This window comes from Phymastichus coffea, unplaced genomic scaffold, assembly GCF_024137745.1.
Source record: "Phymastichus coffea isolate CEN01 unplaced genomic scaffold, Cenicafe_Pcof_1.1 PCOF00041, whole genome shotgun sequence".
Classification (NCBI taxonomy): domain Eukaryota; kingdom Metazoa; phylum Arthropoda; class Insecta; order Hymenoptera; family Eulophidae; genus Phymastichus; species Phymastichus coffea.
Genome location: NW_026706852.1, coordinates 659,862 through 665,739, shown reverse-complemented (window position 1 = coordinate 665,739; position 5,878 = coordinate 659,862).

The window sequence follows — 5,878 nt, the reverse complement described above, 5'->3', positions numbered from 1 at the left end:
ATTGAAAAATTTCATAGTCGATTGACAGATAGTGATATTGGTACTGAAGAATATAAGCATGCTCAAAACGTACGGAATATTTTCGGTAGTATTTGGAAGAAAATAAATTTAGGAATGTATTCTGATCTCTATCTGAAAACTGATGTACTTTTACTAGCTGATATTTTTGAAAATTTTCGATCAATCTGTAAGAATGCATATGATCTCGATCTTGCTCATTATATATATGTTAAAATACACAAATATGAAGTTTGAACTATTAACAGATATAGATATGGTTTTATTCACTCAAAAAGGATTTCTCGGCAATAAATAAAATTTCCAAGACGACTTTCCTTCCTCGGAAGGCGATGTCCCAACTTACATCGAATACATTATATCAAGTTACTACAGTTAGATCATTAACAACGAAATATGGATTTAGCGTTGTTATTACAATAGATGACGAATTTGATGTGTTCCTGCCCAAAAGAGTTAATATAGTACTCGAAAAAGATGAAGAAATGTTGAAAAACCTACATCAGACTAGTAAGAAGGAGGAGCTATTTATTTACCATATTGTCGGTTCGAACTTCGAATTTAAACATAATTGTATCTTCAACGAATAATAATTAAATGTATTATAATACTAATATAAATAGCTGCACTACGAATAATAAAAAAGAATATATCTAATTGAATAGTCTTTTTTTCTCCTTTATTTAACTATCCTTTTATTTCCTTTTGTGGAGAGGTAAAAAAAAAAGTTCATAATGTATCCCTTTCCAATGAATTTTATCTCATTGTAAAGGTGACTTATGAGCCACGATTCGAAAGGAAGTACCTCACAGGTGAGAGCGAAGGTTGGGGCTCTCACTATTCCTATAATTAACCTTAAGTTCCGATAAAGGGCAGTTATTCGAGTTCTAATATATTTATAAGAAGGATGCATAGCTTGCATAACCATCATTCAGTGAGAACAAATATCTATAGCAAGACTATCCTCTTGTGACTCATCATGGCGCCTATTTGAAGAAACAAGAAGAGCATTCGTGCTTCGAAGTATGTATGGTTCTCGGATAATATTCAAATTCATCATCTTCCTATTGAAGACAAAGACTGGAGGAAAGGAGTGTGGAAGCAGCTTGCACGAGATCGAGAACGCTTCCAACGTCGTATTATGCAACTAAATAGTATAATATCGCGAGCACTATTTAAAAAACGTATAATAATGATGAATCATATTCTTGAACCTATACTAAAAAATCATTGTATAGTATATACACTTAACAAACTAAAAATCTAAATGGAAGTAGAAGAAGTAGCAACTGAAGGGAGGAGGTCTGGCGGCTAGAAAAAAGTGTAGTAGTGGAGTAAAGGTCTTAAGAGAGAGAGAAGAGCTCGAAAAATGCCATTCTGTTAGAAGAATCATCACCATTAGTTTCCACTTCCTTCTCAGATATTCTCAAGTCTTCGATAGCAAGATGGACTTAGAAATGTTAAATAAAATAACTATGAAGCTCTTTGATCCACTACCAGAGAAAAATCATTATGAACTTGAAGAAAATCATTGTTATTTAGTAACAAACTTTAAGGAAGAAGATAACAATCGAATCATTCTCGAGCTCGATGCTGAATTCCAACTTATTTTACCAGATCGAATTTCAAGAGCCATCATGAAACATTATGATCTTTATATATTACTTTCATATCATGTACAAAAATATTGTTTACAGATTGAATATCATAGCGCTGGTAGATTTCAATTTATTATTTAATGTAACAAAAATGTATCTTTATTTCAATAAAGTATGTACAATAAATTTATTATAAAATATATTGTGGAGAGGTAAATGAGTCACAGGTGTTTCTACTAAATCAGGTTTCGACTTGTTCTAATGGACTCACAAGTGATAATGCTCAAATGGAAGTACCTCACAGGTGAGAGCGAAGGTTACCATTAAAATAAAACAAAAATTATTTATTATTATTATGATATTTATTTGAATAAAAGTTACTTTACATAAACGTCTTCATTCTTTCACACGTATAAAGTCTTATCTATCCATGAATTATGCGAGTTGTCGAATCACAACCATTTAACGTATACTTGAATACTACGATTCCTTAAAACTTTTTCAACGAGATAAACATCAGGATACATAGCTTTCTGTAGTTCTTGCTCGTAAAAACCTCCAGCAATTGGATTGTCTTTGTAATCTCTTAAATGATAAGTGATAGGCTTTGTCTTCGTAACTCGTTGAATAGTAAAAATCTCAGTAGACTAGTTAGGAGTGTATCCTTTTTCAAAAACGTGTATAGACTTGCTTACACGTACTTCATCGCCTACTTGGAATTTAGGGCTCTTAACGAAAAGACGTCGGTCGTAAGATAATCGTCTCAACAACTGCATTTCATTCTCTTTAGTTACGTTTTTAGGCTTCATATCTATCGTACGATGTTTTCGATTATTGTAAGATTTCAATAAATCAGCTAGAATGTCGATCCATTTGTCATTTCCTTGTAGACTGAATTTTTGTAATTGCGTGCGATTGAAACGTTCACAAATAGATGCCTTAAGATTGCTATGGGTTGAATATAGATTTATTTTATACTTTGTCATTAGTCTTTGAAAATTTGAATTGTAGAATTCTTTGCCACGGTCAATATGTAGATTTCAAGTAGTGCGTCCTTTTTTTAATATAGACATCATTGCATAAGCAACATCTACACCAGTTTTTTGTTTCACAGGAACTGCCCAAGCGTACTTTGAAAATATATCAATGACAGTTAATAGATATCGAAAGCCTTTGTTCTCTCTCGAGTAGCCTTGCATCTCTACAAGATCAGCTTGCCATGTCTCATCTATTCCGCGTACATCAACTTTTCTACGGGGATAGTTTCGATGTGCTGGTTTATGTAACTCATCCACCACTTTTTGATGTTTCATTTCAATCTATTTTTTAAATTAATTTAAAAAGTCAAACGGTCCAATATTTCTTTCTTTTTCCTTATTATTATTATTATTAATATTATCTTCTTCTAACTGTTTAATAACTACTCGATGCTTTACTAATTCTGATCTTATTGTATCCAATGATTTTATAAGATTATTTATCGTACTCGTAAGCGTAGTAACGTTATCTTCACTAGTTTTTCGCAACGTTCGTAAGTTTACAGCATCATTACTCTCCTGAGGATCGGCTATATTACAAATTCTTTTGTCATTCGCATCGTATTGTCCGTCTTTAGTGATTTTATACCCTACACGAAGTGGACATGGATTACCCTCCTTTTTTTTATTCAATATACGTCCAAACACATCAACACTCATTTTATTACTGAGTAATATTTAGGATTCTCTTAATATATATAGTGTTACGTCTCGTGCATCAACTACGAATAGCTAATGAATGAGACGTTCCAATATGTTGACTAGTGGTCGGATATGTCTCACTTATAATAAATATATGTGGAAATGTATGTCTGATAATTGTACTACCTTGATAATCGTAGCCTTTAATTGTTGATAAAATGTAGCAGGCTCTAACTGCTTGTTGAATTGAATAGGATAGGTTGTTGAATAATACTTGCACGATATTACTTTGTAACAGTCGCGAGTTTATTAAGTAAAATGATCACCAATTGTCGGACCGGTGTGTACGGAGTTGAGTCTTACAGGTACTTATTGACTGACTGACGGACTACTGATCAACTACCGAGAATAATTTGTTCATTGCTTTTTATATCTTTTATAGTTCTTTTCAGGTCAGTATTGCGATATTGTGTGACATTTTGTTTTCGCTGATTATAAATTCTTGCGTTTTGGTGACTTAGTTTCGGAGTGTGTTTCGTCAGCTTTTTGCTGTCGTGTGAATAGCTTAGCAGTTTTGAATGTGCATATGTTACAAAAAGGATGCGTCGTAAGGCTTAATTTCGGAGAGTTATTTACCTCGCGTTTAATTAGCTTTTTGCTGACGTGCGAATAGTTTAGTAGCTTTGAATTTCGCAAATGTTCATTTTATAAAAAGGATGCGTCGTAAGACGTAACAATAGCCAGCTTCACGTAAATCTTCAATAATTGAATGAATTTCCTTAACATGACTAGAATTACCGGCGGTTTGTTCGGCAATAAGCAATCTCAATCGATCAACGAGCTCGTTTGGATCATCCCAATATACATAATCAAATAATATTCCTTTTATTGCTATTTTATATTTAGGAAAATGACCTCTTCCATTAATAGTCAATTTTCGCTTCTTAGCACTACCGCTGAAAGATAAATTTAGACCAATATACTTTTTGAATTTATTTACATGCTTATTGCAATATTCTCCAATTGTTTCTTATCTCTTTCGATGAGCGCTAGTGATTTGAAGAATTTTTATACAATTTTCAATATCCGATGAACTGATTAATTTAGAATCAGGTTCTTTACGAAAGAGAAGTTCCATTAAACCAAACGTCTTGCTGTATGCTTGATCATTTACAGTCACGTTATCGTTTTGGAAGGAAATTGGAGAATTACCTATGACATATGTATTTTCATACAAGCGAACACCAAATGTCTTGTCTAAATTACTTTTCTGCTGAGGTTCATGCAATAGTCGAACATAGTTTCCTACAATCGAATCATACAAGAACTGTTGTCTCTGTTCTGTAGTTACATTTGAACTACTTTTGTTCAATGTAACGGGGTGGGTACCGTTTAATTAATTTTATCCGCGTAATCGTAAACGTAATTACCTATGTTCAATACGGAAGTCAGAGAGCAAGAGGGAACAGGTGTCAGTCAACCAACTAACTACAGGAGTGAAATCAATACGGAATAAACACGTCAAAAGTACTGGTTAATATCACGGACAAAAACTCTTTATTATCCTCTCTGAATGTTACACTAGAATTGGTCCGCGTGTTTATGTTTACAGTGGCGCTCGCACGACGACGACATACAGAGTTGGATCGCTCGCCGCTCTTTGTTAGCAGAGCTATTACATGCACGCTTCGCTTTGAGTACGAAAAATTAATTATCATGCATGTAATCGCGGTCTCGAGATTAAGCTGGCCAGCTTACCTTTTAGCAGTCTTGCGGTGAACGGATGAGCAACTCGCACTCTCGTAGCGGTAAAGTTTGTCTTTTGTTTATCGCGGATCGGGAATTCGCACGCACATGGTTTTCGCCCTCGATGGTGAAACCTCACACACACACACTGGATTCCGCAGGGAACGATGCTGCTTCAGCTGACTCAGGTCGGCACTCCGTATATCTCAGTAACAATTATTTGTTGATATCTGGGACACGTACGGGCAATTAGGTCGCGAACCTCAACTTTTGCGGCCTCCGTATCGGTAGTTCATTCTTCACTGGTTCGTTTTCAATCGCGCGCGTTCCGCCTCGTCGTGTGCCGAATTCCCTCGTTACATTTTTGGTCTCCCGGTAAGTGCTGCCCCCGCAGTCAGCCACTAGGTTAGGCAATTAGCGCTACTTAGACGTTTACCGTCACATCAAATTTATAGCAGTTGTATCAAGTGATGATTCATCATCATCATCATCAATAGAAATAGCAGACTCAAATGTAGTATTAAGCGGTTGCAATGTAGAATTTAATTCATTAGCAGTAATATTGAAATATCTAGATTTGCAGGGAGTGTCAGCTGCTATTTCTGACTTGAAAACATTATCGAACGTGATTTTCTTTTTCGTTGGCTGTTTAGCAATAGTAGCGTTACTTTTATCAGTAGTTACCTCTACGAGTTTCTTCAATGAATCAACCATAGATTTAAAAGTTTCATGCAATGTCTTTTCTAAATCAGCTTTAATACGTTTTATTAGTTGATACTTGCGTCTTATGGCATCATAACCCATAGATAATTGCTCGAGCACCTTCTTTTCTCTTTC